The sequence below is a fragment of the Hippopotamus amphibius genome, chromosome 7, assembly GCF_030028045.1.
Source record: "Hippopotamus amphibius kiboko isolate mHipAmp2 chromosome 7, mHipAmp2.hap2, whole genome shotgun sequence".
NCBI classification, from domain to species: domain Eukaryota; kingdom Metazoa; phylum Chordata; class Mammalia; order Artiodactyla; family Hippopotamidae; genus Hippopotamus; species Hippopotamus amphibius.
The window spans coordinates 32,555,285-32,580,379 of NC_080192.1; positions in this window are offsets into that span (position 1 = coordinate 32,555,285).

Below are 25,095 nucleotides of genomic sequence, written 5' to 3' on the forward strand. Positions count from 1 at the left end.
TACAATTTCTGTTTTATTATTTACATTATGATATCTGAAACCCTTCTCATATCAAGTATGTTAGTTAATTCTCTTATTTTGCTAGAGAATGCTGTAACTTCAACTCCTGAAAAGAGATGATTCTAGATTTTAGATCTCTAGTGTTAAATATCACCGTGATGCCTTTTATATCGGTGGTACCCTAGAGGTAGTGATTCAGTCAAATATTTTATTGCCTGCTTATCTCTGTTTGCTTCACCAGGCTGTTTGGAAAATGAAAGCAGATGGAGCTGGCCAGAAATGTAGTTCATAAACGCAGTTACTTGCTCACTAAAGTTTGTAATAGATCTAAGCAGGCAGTGCAGAAAGGACTTGTTTTTTATGTTAGCAATTGATTTTTTTCATATATTGCCTTATCCCCAAAGTGAAGAATATACTCACCAAAATTATTTTCAGAGTAATTTGCTATTCATAAATAAGTTTAAAACTCATAAAAGAGGATATGTTCTAATAAATTTACATTTTAATCATAGGGAAAATCACTAATTATTTTTAAATGAAATATTAATCTAATTAACAGAAAGATATCTATGTTCACTCAAGGAACATCTGTATTAAGAGAAATAGAATTAAGGTGAAATGGAATTAAAAATTATGCAAATAATTCCAATTTATCAAGGCAATTTTTTCTCAGTAATTAAATATTTTGAGTAACCTGTTTTGAAAACTGTCACATTTTCCCTTATGATTTTATTTGAGTTAAATTGATATTCCTTTCAATTTGGTGAATTGATATGAATATCGAGATGCACTTTGGTATATAATCTGAGTGTCTTCAACTTGAATGGTGAATAATGAATATTACAGTTATTTATGGAAATTTGAAATTAATTCTGCAAACATTTCTGGTTCAAGGAAGCTAGTATAGGGAGAGATGGTGATTAGAACTGAATGTACTATTAAAAAATTTACATTACATATGTATTTTCCATTAAAAAAAGTTTGTGAATTTGATTCTGAAAATATATATGTATTAGAACATTCCTCAAAGTTTCTTTTATATGAAATGCATCATTAGTAACATGAGAAGCTTTATATTAAGAAATTTTCTCTAAGAATAAATGGTTAAAAATTCTTGAGAACATAAATTTCCCCATTATTCTTTTTGTTTTTTTTTAATATGGGATGGTTAGTTTTTTATTTATTTATTTATTTATTTATTTAATCAGCTGTGTTGGGTCTTTTTTGCTGTGCATGGGCTTTCTTTTTTTTAGTTGCAGTGAGTGGGGGCTACTCTTTGTTGTGGTGCGCGGGCTCCTCATTGCCGTGGTTTCTCTTGTTGCAGAGCATGGGCTCTAGGTGCATGGGCTTCAGTAGTTGCAGCACATGGGCTCAATAGTTGTGGCTCATGGGCTCTAAAGCACAGGCTCAGTAGTTGTGGCACACGGGCTTGGTTGCTCCACAGCATGTGGGATCTTCCTGGAGCAGGGATTGAACCCATGTCCCCTGCATTGGCAGGTGGATTCTCAACCACTGCACCACCTAGGAAGCCCTCCCCATTATTCTTTACTCAGGAACAGTGGCTTTACCTTCAGAAGGCCTCAAGCACTCCTGTGTTCACATATATTCAGGCACATGCTTTCACACACATATAAACTACACTCATATGTACCACACACCAAGACAATGAAATCTGGCATATACTGTATATGTTACATTCACAGTTTTGAACTTGAAAGAATAGAGTTCCTAAGGCTGCAGTTTTAATTCTCATATTTTTAGTTTCTCACCCGATGTAAAATGAAAATATGTCTTTGTTGAAAGAGTTAAATATTTAAAGTTGATCCATAATGTTACCGTAAGAGGAAAAGGAATATAATCATAAAATACTCACTGTTCTATAATAGTGTTTACTGTCAAGTTTGCTGTGTTTCTTATTCCTTTATAGGCTTAAAGACAAATAACTTTAACTTCTCTCACCTGATTATTATTTTTGTGTTAAAATTCCTCTTGGCTTTGGATCTTGGAGAATTGGATTCCACTTAAAAGCTTTTATCTTCTTTAGATTGGGTTGGCTAGCTATTCCCTGACTTAGCAAAAGCGAAACAAAACAAAGAACAATCTTAGGTTAAAAGGAAGAAATAAAAACAGAAACGTTCCTTCCAAGATCTTGTTGTTTGCTCCCACTGCATCCTGATAGCAATAAACCAGTTGAGAAGAGTATGGTTACTATCATTTCTGCTCATCACTTATTAGAACCCCCGAGACAGTCTTTTCCATGGGAAGTGCCATATTTCACATCACAGTGCAGAAAACTTCCAATTCTCATTAGATATCTCTCTATTTCACTTCACTCTGTGTTAGCTGTTACTTATTAAACTATAAAAACTGTAGGTTTGCAAGAATTTCTAGATTAGGACCCCCTGCAACTGATTTGTTTAAAATAAGTGTTCAAATCTCTTTCAGTAGACTATAACTCACTATTTAAAAAGTGAAACAAAATAACAATATGGGGAAATCAAATAATCATTCCACATTTAATCAGCCTTTATATGTTACAGAAATATCTGTGTATGATCTCATAAGTTATAGTATAAGCAATCTTTTAGGTAGTTTGAACTTTCAGAAAAGTTAAAAAAATTTTTAAATCCCATTAATCTCATCTCTTCATGATTTATATTAGTTTGCATATCATTTAATGTCCATGAAACTTAAAAAGCCAGTGGCTGTGTATTATCATATACTTTATATCATGAAAGTATTATACAAACATTTGAGTCAACATATAGACAGAAAGATTCTTCTACCCTAGTTTTAAGCAAAAGTAGCTATTAAAGAGACAAAGACACCATGAAAGTGAACAGGAGAAGAGTTATAGACAAGAATCATAGCAGAAATCTTGTCTTTAGTTACTACATTCCTGGAGTATACTGCAATAGCAAACAGACACCCTATCGCCATTTATAACTTGCTCAGCAGGAAGCCATGACGCTTGGTAGGTGTTCAATGAATGTTGGAAGACTGCTGTGCCCTGAATTAGTTTTATCCTTGTACTAAAAAAGGAAAGCAAAAGAGTACATAGTATGAGGGAGAGAAATGAGAGAAAGATGACATGAATATTAGTGAATATTGCTACATATGATTTGTGGACATTGTTGTTATTTTAAATACATGGATTATTTTACATACATTATTTTATATGCATGCATTATTTTATATACATTTGTGATACTTATACATATATATCATGTTTCATTTTGTTATTTACATATTGTTATATTATTTTATAATGGGTTATAAAGGGAATTTAAGACTGGAATATTCAAACTTAAAAAGATACTGTTGCATTTTAGGGTTATGATACTATAAAATGTAAGCATTATTCTTTCCAGTAAGGTGGAATCTCATTAACTTGACAAAATAGAGCCCAAAGAAATCTAGAACAAGAGAGGTGGGCAGCAGACTAGAAGAAGAAAGAGAGCAGAGGGACCTTCTGATTAACTATCCTAAATGAAAGTGAGCCAAATGACTACTCTCAAACACCATTTTACCTACAGAAAATACATAAAAGCTAATCAAGAAGACACTTGGTAAATAGGCAAAACAGAAGAGCTGGGGTCAAGAGCATCAGGGAAATCTACCTTTTTCCCTTCACAGAGTGACTACAACAATTATCTAGTTGTTGTTTTTCTGTTTCTTTTCTTTTCCTGCTCGACTAAGTAATTTTTTCCTTTTTATTTTCTGTCCTTCTAAAATAATCTGTTGAGGGCCTCTTTTCTCTTTACATGTCAACCAGTTTTTTCATTTTTATATATACCTATTTTTTATATTTACTTATTTTCCTTCACCTTTAAATATGTCTGCTCCTTTTTTCCATTTCTCTTCCAAAATGCAATACAAAATAGCAAAAATTGTTGTTTTGTAAGTAATATATTTCTAAAGCATATGAAAAGAATTTAATTTAGAATAATTTTTCCCAATTCAAGTTTATAATTTCATATTATAATGTTTAATATGAGATGTAATATATAATATTTGAAACTCTAGGTCAGAAAGACTTACCAGAAAAGACATAATTCTTATATATATATATATATATTTTGAGATCTAGCACATCATTATTTATGAACAGAGTAGTGACAGATATATTGTCTCTACAATTTAATATTTTTTCTCCTAAGATATATACTTTCATAGCAATACCAAGACAGAAGAACTTAAATATTTAATGAAGAAAATATATCATATATATTAGTATTGATATTTCGACTATAATAGCTACTGTCTTGATTGATATTATTAAAAATATTGAGTGCTAAAGTTTACCTTTATTCTTTGGATATCACATACAGCATAAAAATTTTCAATAGCTTTCCATTTTATTTGATGTTGCCTCAGATGATTTATAAAATGAGACTTAAAACAATAAAAACAAAATGAGACTTAAAAAGAAAAAAAGGACATGATTCAACATGAAGTTAAGCTGATATAGATATCAAAGACTGAGTAAATACACTGACTACTTAGTGCATAATAAGTACTTCATAAATGTTGACTAGTGATAATTATGAAGATAATGAACAAAGACTCACCATTAATGAATGTTTAAGTTAATAGCCCTTAAAGGTGTGGAAATAATATGTGATGAAATGTATCCTATTAGATAAAGAATATAACCTAAGTATCTAAATAAATGACATACCTTGTAAAATGCAGTGATATCAAGATGTTTGAGAATTTAACACAGTCCTGGACTACATGTTGCTGTTGTTGTAGTTTTATTTTCTAAAATAAAATTTTAAGATTAATGTATATGTACACATATCTATTTTTCTGTTCTTCTGTTCCATACATTTTACTCACAGATTTTTTTTTTTCTCATTGATTTGGAAAAGCTGTATTATAAAAATGCGAGTCTGGATCTATTTTTTTCAACATAATATAAACTTCAGTATTAAAATAATAGACCTAACACTTTAAAAATTCATACAGCTGCTTAATTTAATATGTTAAATAAAGGACAAGGGGATATTACTAATCATTTTATTATGCATGCTTAGAATGCTATTACGCATAAATCATTTCAAATAGAGAATTCTGTACTGTTTCTTCCTCCAAATAGAAGGTATCCAATTTAATTCTGTTTCATAAACTAGTGTCTTGTTGATTTTCCTCTAATTAGACAAAGAGTTGTCTATAGTTGCTTCATATTTAAAGCCTTAATGTAGTTTTTATTGACCAATCTTTATCATTAATTATTGAGTAAATTGGTGTTTATTTTTTCTAACGAGTTTTATCATTAATAGCCAGGAAAATAGATGTTGGTGGATTTTCAGAGTCAAATTTATAGAGTGGCTTGATGAACATTTAATTAAAACTATACAGTGCCTTAGAGTTAAGATTATATTTTGGTATGTGTAGTTCAAAATCATGACATTGAAGCAGTTACTTCTGATGGAATAAAATGTATGACTGCTAATGACTATTATAGTAAGGAGATAAATTGTAAACAATGCTAAGAGTATTTGAGTTTATTTTATTGTGGCAACATCTTTCAAATTTGCCTTCCAAATTTAAATTTGCAACTTAAAACCTAGAGCATAAAATGAAAACCAGACTGCTAGTATTTCTGGAATATTCTGATTATACCAATGAGAAATAAAAGACTACTTTGGATTCATGTTGCACCCTTTTAAATCACAAAGGTCTTTCCAAATTAATTATGGCAAATATCAACATTAAACATGTATTCACCAAATGAGTAAATGATATCCTATATCAAATGATACTTAAAAATATCAGTTATAGGATGATAAAACAAATTATTTGGGCTTTTAAATATGCCACACACTTTCCTGCCTTGGTGCCCATTCATTATCCTTTTTTCCCAGTATTCTCTCCCAGGCAAGCTTATCCTTCAAGGCCCACTCAGTTACTAGCATTTTTATTACTCTTTTTGTGATTTTATTCCCTGGAATTAATTGCTTCTCTTTCTCTGCTTCTATAAAACCTTATAGTTAACCTCTATTATAACACATTTCACATAGTGTTATAATTATCTCCTTAGGTATTTGCCTCTCCATAAGATTTCCTGTTTCTAAAGAGAAGGTCTAATTTTGACATATTTTGTATCCTCAGCTCAAAGCACATACCCTAACACATTTTGATTACCTAATACATATTTGATGAATGAGTAGACACATTATCAGTGAAGAGAGTAGACCAATCTCAGATTTGAGGCCGGAATGAATGATCATGCTGTGACCTAGAAAGGTTGCTAGGTATTCCACACAGGAATGTTTTACTGGGTGTTGGTTTTTATCTAGCTTTTAAGTGGATGTTTTCTATGTGAACCATTTGACCTGGACTGTGTATAAAATTAGTACTCCTTGCTCTGTCTTTCTTAATATGAATCATACTTCCGTGTTGCCTAACAAGAATTCTGAAAAATCAAGCCTGACACTTTCTCCAAGTTAATGAAGATAACTCAAGTGTACAGGAGCAAGTATTTTATGGTTCTAAGTTCATTGATTTAAAAACTAAAGTTTTATTCTAGTTTTGTGAGTAACTCACGTAACTCATAGCCATCTGGGAAACACCCATTGGAATAAACATATTGGAGAAGGCTATCAAAAGCATAAGTTACTTTTTGAGTGCAAGTCTTTCTCTAAGGTGTTTTAACTACATAGGTCTCTACAAAATTAGTATTGTAACCCTTCAGGTCCAAAACACCAGTGTATTGGCTATATTCTGACACTCTTTTTCATCTAGCACACAGGGGTCAAAAATAATTCTCCCCTGAAGGTTTTGCTTTATCTGGATAGAACTGTATTTAGTCAAGAATATCGTTGAAAAGTTTCTTGGATTTAGAACTCCTAAGGTTTTATATTTCTGACAGAGTTACTGAGTCTTCACGTAGCCCCAGGTTAGTCACATAACTTCTCTGTACCTAGATTTATTCTATGTTGGACAAGTAGTGTAGTATAAAAATGTCTTCGAATTCACAAATTAAAAGTTTTTAGAGTAAAACCCTCTTAGGTTACTTACAAGCAATAGAAAGTTTAGACTCATTAATATGATTTAAGTCAGCTCTGTGTGCCTGCCAGCAATCTCAAGCCAGGTGTCTCCAGTGGGCCCCTGGCTAACTTTGCTTGCTCTGTTCCAGCTCATGATTTCTACTTCTATCCCTCGCATGGGTATAGATATTCAATAAAGACTTTTTGAATAAATTAAGTAGTTCACCACTCATCTATTTATTCAGAAGACATTTATCAAGTGGAAACATCAACCCATTGATATCAGAATCTTATATTCCATTCATTCTAAGGGTTATGTTCCCAGAGCTTTAAAAGGTGAATTAATAATTTTATTTTTTACTGAAGTATAGTTGACTTATAATATTATATTAGTATCAGGTGTACAACATAGTGATTCAGTATTTTTATAGATTAAATTCCATATAAAATTATTATAAAATATTTTCTATATTCACTGTGCTGTACATCCATCCATCCATCCTTGTATGTATGTATCTACCTACCTACCTATCTGTATCTAAAGCAGGATATTTGTTTACTTATTCAAAACAACATTATTTATGATAGTTCAAATAGAAATATACCTAAATCTTCAACAGAAGCTAGTGTTCACTGGTTATTTAAGTGAATTATAATATCCATATGTAACCAATTAAAATTATATTAATCAGAAATTTTTATTCACTTTGGAAGATTTTTTGCAAAAAATATAGAACTCTGCATTGTTTGCCCAGTATGTATTCAATGCATAGAAATAGTTTTATTTTTAATAAATTTATTTATTCATTTATTTATTTATTGGCTGCTTTGGGTCTTCATTATTTATTTATTTATTTATTTATTGGCTGCTTTGGGTCTTCATTGCTGCACACGGGCTTTTTCTAGTTGCTGTGATCGGGGGCTACTCTTCATTGTGTTGCATGGGCTCCTCATTGTAGTGGCTTCCCTTGTTGTGGAGCATGGGCTCCAATAGTTGAGGCACATGGGCTCAATAGTTGTGGCTCACAGGCTCTAGAGCATAGGCTCAATAGTTGTGGTGCATGGGCTTAGTTGCTCCATGGCATGTGGAATCTTCCCAGAGCAGGGCTTGAACCCATGTCCCCTGCATTGGCAGGTGGATTCCCAACCACTGCGCCACCTAGGAAGTCCTAGAAATAGTTTTGAACTCAACATCCAGAATATGATTTCTATGAGTGATGGTATTATAGGCAAGCTGTTCTTTATTCTTTTTTTCACTGAAGCATAGTTTACAATATTATATTAGTTTCAAGTGTACAACATACTGATTTGATATGTTTACAGATTATACTCCATTTAAAGTTATAAAATACTGGCTATATCTCCTAAGCTATACATTATATTCTTATATCTTATTTATTTTATACCTAGTTGTTTTTACCTATCAATCCCCTTCATCTATTTTGCCCCACCCCCACCCCTCTCCTCACTGGTAATCACTAGTTCGTTCTCTATATGTGTGTGTCTGTTTTCTTACATTGTTTTTTATACTTTAGATTCCACATATAAGTGAAAATGAACAGTATTTGTCTTTCTCTGATTTATTTTACTAAGCATGATATCCTACAGGTTCATCTATGTTGTTGCAAATGGCAAATGGTATTCTTTTTATGGCTGAGTAATATTCCATTATTTGTGTGTGTGTGAGTAATATTCTATTATTCCATACATAATGTAACATCTCTTCTTTATTAATTCATCTACTGATGGACATTTAGGTTGCTCCCATATCTTGGCTATTGTAAATCATGCAACTATAAACATTAGGATGCACATATATTTTTGAATTAGTATTTTTGTTTCCTTTGGATATATACTCAGGAGTGGACTCGCTGGATCATATGATAGTTCTATTTTTAATTTTTTGAGGAAACTCCATACTATTTTCCATAGTGCTATACTGATTTACACTCCAACCAACAGGATACTAGGGTTCCCTTTTCTCTACATCATTGCCAACACTTGCTGTTTCTTGTCTTTTTTGATAATAGCTGTTCTGACAGGTGTGAGGTAATATCTCATTGTGGCTTTGATTTGCATTTCCCTGATGATTATTAGTATTGAATATCTTTTTCTGTGCCTGTTGTTCATCTGTATGTTTTTTATATCCTTATTCAGGTCTTATTCCCACTTTTAATCAGGTTTTTTTTTATATTGAGTTGTATGAGTTCTTTATATATTTTGGATATTTACTCCTTATCAGACATAACATTTGCAAAAATCTTCTCCCATTCAGTAGGTTTCCTTTTCATTTTGTTGATGGTTTCCCTCAATATGCCAAAGCTTTTAAGTTTAATTAGGTCCATTTGTTTATTTTTGCTTGTTTCACTTGCCTGAAAAAACAGAACAACAATAAAAATATTGCTAAGACCTATGTAAAAGAGTATACTGCCTATGTTTTCTTCTAGGAGTTTTACAGTTTCAGGTATTACATTTAGCACTTTAATCCATTTTGAGTTTATTTTTGTATATGGTGTGAGAAAACATTCTAACTTCATTCTTTTACATGTACCTTTCTGGCTTTTCCAGCACCACTTATTGAAGACACTTTCTTTTCCACATTGTATATTTTTGCCTCCTTTCTCAATTAATTGAACATAGGTATATGGGCTTATTTTTGGGCTTTGTATTTTGTTTCATTGATCTATGTGTGTTTTTGTGCCAATACTGCACTGTGTTGATTACTGAAGCTTTGTAGTATAGTCTGAAGTCTGGGAGCATGATACCTCCAGCTTTGTTCTTTTGTCTCAACATTGCTTTGGCTATTCAGGGTATTTTCTGTTTCCATATAAACTTTAGGAGTATTTGTTCTAGTTCTGTGAAAAAAATTATGAATATTTTTATAGGGGTTACATTAAATTTGTAGATTGCTTTGGGTAGTATGGACATTTTAACAATTAATAAACTCTTCCAACCTATGAGCATGGAATATCTTTCCATTTCTTTCAACTTTTCATCAATGTTTTGCAGTTTTAAGGGTATAGATCTTTCACCTCCTTGGTTAAATGCATTCCTAGCTATTTTATTCTTTTTGATGAGATATTAAACAGGATTTTTTTTTTTGCTTTCTCTTTTTCTTAATTTTTTAAATAAATTTATTTAGTTTTATTTTGGACTGTGTTGGGTCTTTGTTGCTGCAAGTGGGCTTTCTCTAGTTGCTGTGAGCAGGGGCTACTCTTCATTGTGGTGTGAGGGCTTCTCAGTGTGGTGGCTTCTCTTGTTGCAGAGTATGGGCTCTAGATGCACGGGCTTCTGTAGTGGCACATGTGCTCAGTAGTTGTGGCACATGGGCTTAGTTGCTCCATGGCATGTGGGATCTTCTGAGACCAGGGATTGAACCCATGTCTCCTGCACTGGCAGGTGAATTCTTAACCACTGCACCACCTGGGAAGCCCCCATGCTTTCTCTTTCTGATAATTTATACTGTATGGAAAAGCAACAGATTTCTCTATATTAATCTTAAGTCCTGCAACTATACTGAATTCTTTTATTAGTTCTAACAGTTTTATTTAAGAGTCTTTAGGGTTTTCTATAATATATATATAGTATCACATCATCTGCAAATAGTGACAGTTTTACTTCTTTCTTCCAATATTAATGCTTTTTATCTTTTTCTTGTCTGATTGCTGTGGTTAGGAATTCCAATACTGTGTTAAATAGAAATGGTAAGAGTAGTCATTTTCTTGTTTTTGACTTTAGAGAAAAAGCTTTCAGCTTTTCACTCTTGAATATGATATTAGCTGTGGGTTTGTCATATATGGCCTTTATTATGTTGAGGTATGTGTCCTCTGTTTCCACTTTGTTGAGAATTTTTATCATTAATCAGTATTGAATTTTGTCAAATGCTTTTTCTGTATCTGTTGAGATGACCATATGATTTTTATTCTTCATTTTGTTAATGTGATTTATCATGCTGATTGATTTGAGGATGTTAAGCCATTCTTGCATCACTGGAATAAATTCTACTTGATCATCATGCATGATCCTTTTAATATTATTGTTGGATTCTGTTTGCTAGTATTTTGCTAAGGATTTTTGCATCTTTGTTCACCCATGATATTGGCCTGTAATTTTCTCTTTCTCCCTTTCTTTCTCCCTTCCTTTCTTCCTTTCTTGTAGTTTTTGTCTCATTTTGGTATCACAATGAGTTTGGGAGTGTTTGTGTTTTTGATGTCATATTTTACATATTCATGTCCATCCCTTAACTGTTTAGTTATGGTTGATTTTATAATTTTTTTCTTTTAGCCTTCATACTAGCTTTTATTAATGGTTGATTCACTGTCTTTATTATATTTGCCTTTACTAGTGAGATATTTTTCCCTTTCAGTATTTTCTTATTTCTTGTTTATAGTCTTTTCTTTTTTAATTAAAGAAGATCCTTTCATATTTCTGATAAAAATATGGTGATAACTTTTAGTTATTTCTTCTCTGGGAAACTTTATTTTGCCTTCAATTTTAAATTATAACCATGCTAGGTGGAGTATTCTAGGTTGTGTGTATTTTCCTTTCAGCACTTTAAATACATCATGCCACTGCCTTCTGGCCTGCAAAGTTTCTGCTGAAAATATCAGTTCACAGCCTTATGGGGTTTCCCTTCTATATGATTCTTGTCTTTCTCTTGCTACCTTTAAGATTCTATCTTTATCTTTAAATTTTGACATTTTCATTATAATATTGTTTTGGATCTCTTTGGGTTCATTTTGTTTAGAACCCTCTTTGCTTCCTGAACCTAGATATTTGTTTCCTTCCCCATGTTAGGAAATTTTTCAGTCATTATTTCTTCAAAATTCATTTTCTGTCCCTTCCCTCTTTTTTTCCTAAGACCTCTATAATGTAAAAGTTAGTATGCTTGATGTTGTCCCACAGGTCCCATAAACTCTCCTCATTTTCTAAAAATTTCTTTTTGCTGTTCTGCTTAGGTGATTTTCACTATTATATCTTCCAGGTTGCATATGCATTCTTTTGTATCACCTAAACTGCTGTTAATTCTTCTAGTGTATTCTTCATTTCAGTTATTGTATTCTTCAGCTTTGATTGGTTCCTTTTTGTATTTTCTACTTCTTTGTTGACATTCTCAGTGTGTTCCTCTATTCCTTTCCAGAGTTCAATTAGCATTTATATTACTGTTACCTTGAACTCTTTATCAGGTATCTCCATTTCATTAGTGTTTTGTCTATTTTTTTTAGTTGGGGTATAGTTGCTTTAAAATGTTGTTAGTTTCCACATACAATGAAGTGAATCAGCTATATGTATACATATATCCCCACCCTCTTGGACCTCTCTCCTCTCATTGCACCCATCTAGGTCACTACAGAGCACCAAGCTGAGATCCCTGTGCTATACAGCAGGTTCCCACTAGTGGTTTTACACGTGTATATATGTGAATCCCAATCTCCCAATTCATTCCAACTTTCTTCCCCCCACCCCATCTCCACACATCTGTTCTGAGTCTCTATTCCTGCCCTGTAAATAGGTTCACCTATACGATTTTTCTAGATTCCCCATATATGTGTTAATATACAACATTTGTTTTTCTCTTTCTGATTTTCTTAATTCTGTATGGCAGACACTAAGTCCATCCACAACTCTACAAATGACCCAATTTCATTCCTTTCTAAGGCTGAGTAATATTCCATTGTGTATATGTACCACATCTCCTTTATACATTCATCTGTCAGTGGGGATTTAGGTTGTTTCCATGTCCTGGCTATTGTAAATAGTGCTATGAATATTAGGATGCATGTGTTTTTTTGAATTATGGTTTTCTCAGGGTATATGCCCAGTAATGGGATTGCTGGGTCATATGGTAGTTTAATTTTTAGTTTTTTAAGGAATCTTCATACTGTTCACAATAGTGGCTGTATCAATTTACATTCCCATCAACAATGCAAGAGGGTTCCCTTTTCTCCACACCTTCTCCAGCATTTATTTTTTGTAGATTTTGTGATGGCCATTATGACCAGTGTGAAATGATACCTCACTGAAGTTTTGATCTCCATTTCTCTAATATTTAGTAATACTGAGCATCTTTTAATGTGCCTCATGGCCATCTGTACATCTTCTCTGGAGAAATGTCTATTTAGGTCTTCTGCTCATTTTTTGATTGGGTTGTTTGTATTTTGATATTGAGTTGCATGAGCTGATTATATATTTTGGAGATTAATTCCCTGTCAGTTGCTTCATTTGCAAATATTTTCTTCCATTATGAGTGTTGTCTTTTCTTCTTGTATGGTTTTCTTTGCTGTGCTAAAGCTTTTAAGTCCCATTTGTTTATTTTTGGTTTTATTCTCATCATTCTAGAAGAGTTGAAAAAGATCTTGCTGAGATTTATATGAAATAGAGTCCTTCCTATGTTTTCCTCTAAGACTTTTATAGTGTCCGACCTTATATTAGGTCTTTAACCCATGTTGAATTTATGTTTGTGTATGGTGTTAGGGAGTGTTTTAATTTCATTCTTTCACATGTAGCTGTCCAGTTTTCCCAGGATCACTTATTGAAGAGACTTTCTTTTCTCCATTGTATATTCTTGCCTCCTTTGTCATAGATTAGGTGACCAGAGGTATGTGGCTTTATCTCTGGGCTTTGATACTGTTCCATTAATCTATATTTCTGTTTTTCTGCCCGTGCCATAGTGTCTTGAGTACTGTAGCTTTGTAGTATAGTCTCAAGTCAGGGAGCCTGATGCCTTCCTCCAGCTCCAGTTTTCTTTCTTGACTATTTGGAGTCTTTTGTGTTTCTGCCGGGAGCCGTCCGGGGATTGCCTAAAGGCTCAGGCAAGGCCGAGCACTTCGGGAATGGCCTGCAAGGCGGGAATTCCGATGAAGGCACCTTCGGTTCGGGAGAGCTGCAAAGCAGGCATCTTGGAAGTACCGGAGTTCCCCGAGATTTAGTTTCACTATGAGTCTCCTTTGTGTACTTTTTCTTTCTAGGAATGATGAGCTCTCTGGGTGAGGGGCGCCAACGCTGCCTTCAAGAATGGTGGCTACCCCCCCCCCCCCGCTTTCTTGGTGTTGTGGAAATTCTATGGGCCGCAAACAAATCACATTTAGACCCTTAGGGGGCCCGGGTAATGGAGGAATGTTTAAACTTATTGTCCCCACCCTTGGGCCATGCTGGCAATTCGGCCGTAATGGGCCATGCATTGTGATCAAGAATGCTGCCTCACCCAATCACAATTATCCCAAACCTCTGAAGTGAGGGTCAGTCAAACTAAAGTTGCCTATAAAATATCCCATGCACTCTTCCCTTATAAGAACAGAATATTACGGGTATCTATGTTATGTCCATGTCCTGTATGTCTGCTGTCACGTAGCATAGAGAATGTAGCTCACTAATTAAGCTTAACCTGCTAACAATGTTTGTCACTTCAAGCCTGGGCGCCTGAGAGGCCTGCCCTTAGAGATTGTTATCCTGTGTTCCCCTCCCCCTTGTTACCACTGGAGGGTTAAAACAAGAATGGTAATGTTAAGCATGGGGAAAAAAACTGTTCGATTGTTTATGGGCAAGAACGTGAAGAACTGATGAGAACTGATGATTACATAGAAGACTCGTCACCTGACTAAGGACAGGCCCCCGGCGGAGTCATTGGGACATTTGGGGGAGGGATATGGGGCCCCTAATGGAAAAATCCACAAAGCAAGATGTAAGATATATAAGACCCGAGCAAAAATAAAAGTTACTCTCACTCTCTCTCTTTCTCTCCTGTCTCTGTCTCTTTTTTTTCTCGCCGACTCTACCCCTCCCAAGGGACTCCCTGGATCCTGCCTGGGCTGGACCCCGGCATGTTTCCATATAAGCTGTAAAATTTTTTGTTCTAATTTTGTGAAAAATGCCATTTGGTAATTTGATAGGGATTGAACTGAATCTTTGGATTGCTTTGGGTAGTAGAGTCATGTTCACAATATTGATCCCTCCAATCCAATAACAGGGAACAGGTTATATCTCTACATCTGTTTGTGTCATTTTTTATTTCTTTCATCATTGTCTTATAGTTTTCTGAGTACAGTCTTTTACCTCCTTAGGTAGGTTTATTCCTAGGTATTTTATTCTTTTTTGTTGCAATGGTGAATGGGATTGTTTCCTTAATTTCTCTTTCTGATCTTTCATTGTTAGTGTATAGGAATGCAAGACATTTCTGTGCATTAATTTTGTATCCTGCAACTTTACTAAATTCACTGATTAGCTCTAGTAGTTTTCTGGTGGCATCTTTAGGAATTTCTATGTATATTATCATGTCATCTGCAAACAGTGACAATTTTACTTCTTCTTTTCCAATTTGGGTTCCTTTTATTTCTTTTTCTTCTTTGATTGCCATGGCTAGGACTTCCAAAACTATGTTGAGTAACAGTGGTGTGAGTGGGTGTCCTTGTCTTGTTCCTGATCTTAGAGGAAATGCTTTCAGTTCTTCACCATGGAGAATGATGTTTGCTGTGGGTTTGTCATATATGGCCTCTATTATGTTGAGGTAGGTTCCCCACTTTCTGGAGAGTTTTTTTTTTTTTTTTTTATCATTAATGGGTGTTGAATTTTGACAAAAGCTTTTTCTGCATCTATTGAGATGATCTTCTGGTTTTTATTATTCAATTTGTTGATGTGGTGTATCACACTGATTGATTTACAAATGCTGAAAAATCCATGCATCCCTGGGATAAATCCCACTTGATCATGGTGTATGATCCAACAATGTATTATTGGATTCTGTTTGCTAGTATTTTGTTGAGGAATTTTGCATCTATGTTCATCAGTGATATTGGCCAGTAATTTTCTTTTCTTGTGGTATCTTTGTCTGGTTTTGGTATCAGGGCGATTGTGGCCTCTTAGAATGAGTGTGGGAGTATTGCTTCCTCTGCAATTTTTGGAAGAGTTTGATAAGTATGGGTGTTAGCTTTTCTCTAAGTGTTTGATAGAATTCACCTGTGAAGCCATCTGGTCCTGGACTATTATTTGTTGGAAGATTTTGAATTGCAGTTTCAATTCCACTACTTGTAGTTGGTCTGTTTATATTTTCTATTTCTTCCTGGTTTAGTCTTGGAAGGTTGTACTTTTCTAAGAATTTGTCCATTTCTTCCAGGTTATCCATTTTATTTGCATATAGTTCCTTGTAGTAGCTTCTTATGATCCTTTCTATTGCTATGGTGTCATTTGTAATTTTTCCTTTTTCATTTCTAATTTTATTGATTTGAATCCTCTCCCTTTTTTCTTGATGATTCTGGCTAAAGTTTCATCAATTTTATCTTCTCAAAGAACCAGCTTTTACTTTCATTGATTTCTGCTATTGTTTTCTTCTTTTTTATTTCATTTACTTCTGCTCTGATTTTTATGATTTCTTTCCTTGCACTAACTTTGGGTTTTGTTTGTTCTTCTTTCTCTGGTTGCTTTATGTGTGAAGTTAGGCTGTTTGAGATTTTTCTTGTTTCTTAAGGTAGGATTGTATTGCTATAAATTTCCCTCTTGGGACTGCTTTTGTTGTGTCCCATAGGTTTTGAGTGGTCATGGTTTCATTTTTACTTGTTTCTGTGTATTTTTTGATTTCCCCTTTGTTTTCTTCAGTGATCTCTTAGTTATTTAATAGCATATAGTTTAGTCTCCATGTTTTTGTGTGTTTACAATTTATTTTCCTGTAATTGATTTCTAATTTCATAGCTTTGTGGTTGGAAAAGAGTCTTGATATGATTCAATTTTCTTAAGATTACCAAGGCTTGATTTGTGACCCAAGGTGTGATCTATCCTAGAGAATAGTCCATGTGCAGTTGAGAAGAACTTGTATTCTGCTGCTTTCATATGGAATGCCCTATAAATGTCAATTAAGTCTATCTGGTCTACTGTGTCATTTAAAATTTCTATTTCCTTATTTATTTCCTGTCTGGATTTTCTGTCTATTGGTGTAAGTGGGATGTTAAAGTTCCCCACTATTATTGTGTTACTGTTGATTTTCCCTTTTATAGTTGTTAGCATTTGCCTTATATATTGAGGTGTTCCTATGTTGGGTGCATAAATATTTACAATTGTTATGTCTTCTTCTTGGGCTGATCCCTTGATCATTATGTAGTGTCCATCTTTGTGTCTTGTAACAGTCTTTATTGTAAAGATTATTTTATCTGATATGAGTATTGCTACTCTAGCTTTCTTTTCATTTCCATTTGCATGGAATGTCTTTTTCTATCCCCTCACTTGCATTCTGTATGTGTCTCTAGGTCTGAAGTGGGTCTCTTATAGACAGCATATATATGGATCTTGCTTTTGTACCCATTCAGCCAGTCTGTATGTTTTGGTTGGAGCATTTAATCCATTTATATTCAATGTAATTGTCAATAAGTATGTTCCTATTACCATTTGTTTTGTGTTTGTTTTTTTAAGTCTTTTTCTTCTCTTATGTTTCCCACCTAGAGAAATTCCTTTAGCATTTGTTTAAAGCTGGTTTGGTGGTGCTGAATTCTTTTAGCTTTTGCTTGTCTGTAAAGCTTTTGATTTCTCTGTCAAATCTGAATGAGATCCTTGCTTGGTAGAGTAATCTTGGTTGTAGTTTTTTCCCTTTCAGTACTGTAAATATATCCTGCCACTCCCTTCTGGCCTGCAGAGTTTCTGCTGAAAAATCAGCTGATAATTCCCTTGTATGTTATTTTTTGCTTTTTCCTTGCTGCTTTTATTATTTTTTTCTTTGAATTTAATTTTTGTTTGTTTAATATGTGTTTTGGAGTGTTTCTCCTTGGGTTTAACCTGTATGGCACTCTCTGTGCTTCCTGGACTTGGGTGGCTATTTCTTTTCCCATGTTAGGGCAGTTTTTGAGTATAATCTCTTCAAATATTTTCTCAAACCCTTTCTCTTTCAATTCTTCTTCTGGGACCCGTTTAATTTGAATATTGGTGTGTTTAATGTTGTTGCAGAGATCTATGAGACTATCCTCATTTCTTTTCACTCTTTTTTCTTCATTCTGCACCTCAGCAGTTATTTCCACCATTCTATCTTCCAGTTCATTTATTCTCCTGTCTCAGTTATTCTGCCATTGATTCCTTCTATTGTATTTTAGTTATTCATTATGTTATTCTGTTCATACTGTTTGTTTGCTTAGTTCTACGTTCTTGATGAACATTTCTTGCATTTTCTCAATCCATGTCTCCATTCTATTTCTGAGATTTTGGATCATCGTTACTATCATTACTCTGATTTCTTTTTCAGATATGTTGCCTATTTCCTCTTTGTTTATTTGGTCTTGTAGTTTTTTACCTTGCTCTTTCATCTGTAACATTTTTTTTGTCATTTTTTTTTTTTTTGATGGGTGGGGCTGTGTTCCTATCTTGCTGGTTGTTTGGCCTGAGGCATCCAGCACTGAAGTTTGCAGGCAGTTGGGTGGAACCAGGTCTTGGTGCTGAGATGCAGACCTCCAGGAGACTTCACACAGATTAATATTGCCTGGGACCTGGTTGCATGGGGATTCCTCCCATCCCCTTAGGTGTCCAAGGTCCCCCACCAGCATCTAGTAGGTGCCCTAGTTGTAAGGAGACGTGAACTCCACATCCTCCTACTCTGCTGTCTTGACTCCACCCCCTCTCTCTGGATTTTTATGTTGTTCTTTTAGTTAAAACATGTTCCTCTTTTTTTTTTTTTTTTTTTTTTTTACCTTTGACTTTGTGTCTTTCAACTTAGGTTAAACTATTACCTATCCTGGCTTTGAAGGTTTTGTGAGAGAATGTCCCTATGTAGTCTCTGTGTGCCCAGTGGCTTTGTTGGGAGAGTTGTATCTGAGTGTAAAATGGCTGCATGTTCTCCCAGGGTACTGGTGGCTGCTGCCTTGGTAGAAGGTAAGACTGGGAGTTGGAGAGGCTAGAGCTAAGTCAGGTGTGAGGTGGGGTTTCTCCTATGCTTTATTGTGGTTGCAGTGCTATCGGGAAATGCAACTGGGGGCCTAAGGGGCTGGAGCAGGAGCTCTGAGTTGGGCTTCTCCCCAGCATGATGGTAGCCTCTGCCTTGGTTGGGAGCATGGCTAGAGCCTGAGGTCTTGGGGCTGAATCTTGAGTTTATTCTTTTTCCTGGGTGTGTGCACCTTGGCTATAGGTGGAGTCAGAGCCCAAGGGGTTGGAGATGCACTTCTGAGTTGGCTGTTGGTCTGTGAACTGTCCAGAGGCAGGGCAGGGCTGGAGCTTGAGCTGGTGCTGCTCTTTCCCCAGTGTGTAAATAAGTTGGCAATGGTGGCCTCCACCTCAGCAGGGAGCAGTGCTTGCAGGAGCCCAACATGGGCCAGGGTGCACACAAGGGTACTGCTGGCAGGCTGGCCTGAGAACCATAAAGTTTTCAATTGGCTGCTTGTGTCCTGGGATTGGAGCAAGCAAATCTGTGCACATGCTCAAGAGCTGAGTCTCAGTTTCTTTCACCCCTCTGGTATGCCCCACTGGTTTTCAAATGAGCTAGGGGGGCTCATCTTCCTCAGTACTGGACCACAGGGCTAAGGTTCCTAAGATGGGTCTCAAACCCTTTGCTCCTTAGGGAGGATCCTCAAGTCTCTGGTATTCCCCTCCTCTTATGGGTCATCTGCTAGAGGTGTAGATCCTGACTAGATCATTTCTTCTCCACTCCTACCAGACTCTGTTATTCTTTATGGCCTTGGTTGTAGAAAAGCCATTGTTCTAGTCTTCAGGTTGCTTTCAGTGAGAGTTGCTCTATATGTAGTTGTAGTTTTGACGTGTTTATGCTGGGAGGTAAGCTCAAGGTCTTCCTGCTCCACCAACTTGCTCCTTCTGCCTTTTAAAATCAATAGTTATTTTTTTTTGCTGATATTGAATATTGTTGACAATTACCACAAAGAAAAAGACTTCATGGTCTATAAAATAAAACAAAATAATAGTAAAATAATAATATTGTTGATCACTTAGTATATACAAAACCCCATGGTGAATAACTTAAATATATTGATAACATTTCTTTACAAGATGCCTTTATGAAATATGTACAGATGAAGAAATTGAAAACAAAAGTTATTAAGCAATGAACCAAGTTCATACAATGTGTGATCATTTTAGAATTGGTAAACAGGTGGTCTAAATACAGATTCTAAGATCTTAAAAATCATAGTAGGGAGAGTACTTGCATTCCTAGAAATTTTGTTAATATATATTTATATCTGTATCTATATTTGTATCTATATCATAGTCACTCTCTCCAACTGCTAATAAATTGTCAGATAATATAGAATATACTTCAACCTGGGTGGTTAATACACACAGAGCTTTTCTGTTAGCCAACCTTTTGAAACTTTACCCTTTAGATAGAAGACTGTAATTGTAATCAATTAGAGGTAAATTTTTTCAAGATTGGAAAAGAAGGATTTAAGAATCAACTGGGTCAAAGTTGAGTAAAGAATTGAGGCTTTAAAAAAGATCAAATTAACCAAAGAGTTCTGGGGGAATAAATAGAATGTTTTCATTTCTTAGCAAAATTTTATATTGAAGGTCTCTGAATTTATATTGGATAAAAGAAGAAGAGAAACTGTGTTTTTCTTCCAGTTTATTAATACAAAGATAATATTGAAACAGTCCAGATGACTGCTCTATTCCTATAATTAATAGTGTGAATCAGTTAGAATGGGTAATTTATGTTACATTGTTAAAAATTCTTCAGATATTATAGTTTATTATAACAGCAATACTAGTAATTATCCAGATTTATCTCTAGCTTACTCTGCTCTACCTTATTCTGAGTCAAGAATGAAGGCCAAGGGAGGCTCTGTCTTAGTGTTTCCATGACTGCTGAGACAGGAGACAGGATAAACAAACCACAATCTGGCTTTTAAAGTCTCTTCTGGGAAGGACTATGTATCATTTCCAATCATGTTCTATTTGCCAAAGGAAGAAACATTGCTGTGGCAAACTTCAAAAATCATAGATAAGTGAAATCCTACCATACACTTTGAAGACAGAAAACTGGGAATATTTGGGGAACAGCACAAATAAATACCTCATGGTGCCATTTCCAAAGAGCATGAGGGAACACAGAAATCAAGTAAAGAAGTTTCTCAAGGTCAACTGAGAAACAAAATTTGCTCAGCCAAGGCATCTAGATTGCCACTATGTCTGCATTTTATAATTTTGAGAGGAATTTAGATGTTAGTTTCACAAAATTATCACAATAACCATCTGTCATTTTTCACTTTGGTACAACTTTGTTTCTAACGCTGCCCTCCCCCCACCTCAGAAGCACACTCCTTCACATATATGCAGATTGTCATTGTAAAGAAGTAGATGATTTAAGGTGGTCTTCAAATTATACACAACTGAAAGATGTACATTTTTTTTTTTTTTTTGCCCAGGAACTTCTGTTCAATGAAATTCCTTCAAAGACAACTTTTGAATATTTTAATAGTAACATAGTTCTTGAATTCATTATTCAATATATTTGTTTTTAGAGTCTATGCTTATGTTATTCTTATCCAAATATAAAAAGCCTACAGAAATCAATAGACTTATTTGAAATTGTTTCTTCTAATCCACCAAACAGCTAAGGGCAAAAGTCCATTTTTTTAAATTAGTTTTAGGCTTACAGAAAAATTGAGTGGACAGTATAGAGTTTCCATACTCCCTCTGTCCCCTACCAAATCTCTCAATATACATAGTTTCCCCTATTATTAATGTCTTGCATTGGTGTGGTGTATTTGTTATAATTAACAAACCAATATGACATTATTATTAACAGACGACCAGAGTTTATATTATAGTTCATTTTACAGTTTATGATTTTGATTGATTTATAACGCCATGTATTCACTATTAGAGTATTGATATGGACTATGTCTCCTCAAAATTCATATTTTGTAATCGTAAACCCTAATGTGATTGTATTTGAAAATGGGGCCTTCAGGAGGGTTAAATTAGGTCATGAGGGTGAGGACCTCATGATAGGATTAATGCCCTTATAAAAAGAGGAAGAAATAGTTTCTCTCCACTACCTATCCCCCATCTTCTCCACCCCACCCCCACTGCACACACTAAGGATGTCCATGTGAGAATATAAACAGTAAGAGGGTCCTCACCAAAACCCAACCATGCTAGCATCCTGATCTCAGACTTCCACCCCAGAACTGTGAGCAAGAAATGTTTGTTGTTTAAATCATCCAGTCTTTGGTAATTTGTTTGGGCAGCCTAAGTAGACTAAGACAAGTATCTTAACACATCATGTTCCACTTGATCATCCTGCCCTCCCTTCCCCGAACTCCTAGCAACCACAGTTCTTTTTGTCTCCATAGACATGCCTTTTCCAGAATGTTGTGCAGTTGAAAGGTAGCCTTTTCAGAGTGCCTTCTTTTATTTAGCAATATACATTTAAAATTCACCCTTATCTTGGTATGGTTTGATAGCCCATTCTTTTATATTACTTATTAGTACTCCACTGTATGAATCTACTACAGTTTATTCATCCATTCACTTATTAAATCCTTCCTATTTGATTCTAGTTTATATTGGTTATGAATAACACTGCCATAAACATTTGTGCAGTTTATGTGGAGATAAATTTTCAAATTAGTTGGGTAACACCTAGGAACATGAATGCTAGATTGTATAGTACAAATATGCTTAGCTTTATAGAAAACTGCAAACTGTCTTCCCAAGTGGTGGTAACATTTTGCATTCCCACCAAAAATGAAAAAGTCACTATTGTTCTTCATTCTTTCCAAAATTGGTAGTCTTTTTTTTTTTTTTTTTTGATTTGGATAGGTGTGTAGTTATATTTGTTTGTTTTAATTTGCATTTTCAAATTGACAAATGGTGTTGCGGGCTTATAATATGCTTATTTGACATCTGCACATCTTCTTTGGTATAGCATCTGTTGAGGTCTTTTGTCCATTGCTTAACTGTTTTCTGTTTTTATTTTGTTGACTTTTCGTTCATAGATTTAGGGTAAAAGTCATTTAACTAATCTGCATTTTGCAAATATTTTCTCTCAATCTGTGACTTGTCTCACTATCTCAAGAATGTATTTTGCAGAACAGAACATTTTCATTTTAACTAACTCCATACTCAAAGCCAGCAGAAAAATCTCTCTGTTGCTTGTCTTTTTTTAAAAATTCACCTGGTTAGGTCAGCCCGCTCACGATAATTTCCCTTATAATTAACATCACCTAATTAGGGACCTCAATTATATCTACAAAATTGCTTCAACATTTAGTGTAACATAAACATGGGATTGATATATCATTATAGTCAGAAGTCTTGTTCACAATTAAGGGGTGGGATTATACAGGGCATATACACAGAGGGTGGGAATCCAAGAGTCATGTTAGAATTCTGTCTACCAGCATCCACCCTTTGGTGCTCAAATATTTACATCCTTTGCAAATGCAAAATCCATTACATTCTCACAAGGTTCCCAAGAGTCTCATCCACTTATGACATCAACTCAAAGTCCAAAGATTTAAATCTAAATCTTATTAACATAAAACCCCAAAGTTCAAGGTTTTGTCCACTAGATCATGTATGGATGAATCTCTTGGGTGTAATCCATTAAGTACAGCAACTTGGAGCACAATTCCTTTCTGTCTGTAGACCTAAGAAACTAAAGATACAAAATTTTTTATAGAAAGTCCAGTCATATTTGAACTCTTATAAGGCTTTCCAACCTACATAAAAGCATACATGGATGGGTAACTCATCTCAGGGTATTTTGGGGTTTTTATAAGAATAAAAACAAGAATAATAATTAAAAATTAAACTTGTATATTATAAACAAAAATAAAAATTAATGAACTGCTAAATTTTTAAAACATATATGACACAAAACATTCAATACAACTTACTTATATAGTTATCCTTTTAAAGTCTTACTCCAAAATGAGAAAAAGGAAGGATACAGAAATGTAGAAATGAAAATAAGCAGAATTCTTATAAAAAAAAACTCATTCATAAGTGAAATTTCTTGCTTATTAATATTTAAAAATATTAATCAGTTGCTGTATAGTATATATTCATAAATTTACACATTCATATGGTCCAAATTTTCAGGGCTGTAGTTTAGTACTATGTTTCAAGAATTTTTAAAAATATCATATACATTAATACACCTTCATAATTTTTAAAAATTCTAAGAAATGATCAGAAATGGAGGTGAAAATTTATTAAAAATATGGCCCTTTTATTTTTACAGTAATTCAAACGTAAATATCTAATAATTAGAAATTTGTGAAACTAAATCTTGCATCAATGTAGTGGCATAATGGCCACATTAAAAATGTTTCATAAGCTTATTCTGAAATGTTAAAAAAAGACAGTGTTCAATTGGGGAAAAAAAAAAGAATTAAGTGATGGATAAATCAAAAGCTTTACAGACAAGCAAAAGCTAAGAGAATTCAGCACCACCAGACAAGATTTGCAACAAATGATAAAGGAATTTCTTAGGCAGAAAAGAACAGGCCACAACTAGAAATAAGAAAATTATGAATGAAAAAACTCACCAGTAGGCAAACATACAGTAAAGGTAGGAAATCATCTACACACAAATATATCAAAACCAGCAATCATGAGAAAATGAGAGTGCAGATTTAGGAGAATGTATTTGAAATTAAAAGATCAGCAACTTAAAACAATCTTGTTTATATATAGATTGCTATATCAAAACCACTTGGTAACTGCAAACTTAAAATCTACAATATGTACACACACACAAAAGAAAAAGGAATCCAAACACAACAATAAAGTTAGTCATCAGATCACTAGAGAAAAGGACAAAAGAGGAAGGGAAGAAAAAAAGACCTACAAAGCAATTAACAATCTGGCAATAAGAACATACATATCAACAATTACTTTACATGTAAGTGGATTAAATGCTCCAACCAAAAAACATATACTGACTGAATGGATACAAAAACAAGACCCATATACAAGGGTGAGTCAAAAATTATCTGCACTCAGGCTGTAGAATTTATTTTAATTAACTTTTAGAAAAGACAAATACATCATTTTTCAACATATCTTTTTCAATACACTTTGTCCATCTGTCAACAAGTTTTCATATTCCCTCATTAAAAAATGTTTTAGGCTGAGCTGCGAGCCATGAATGCACCACTGTCTTCACTTCTTC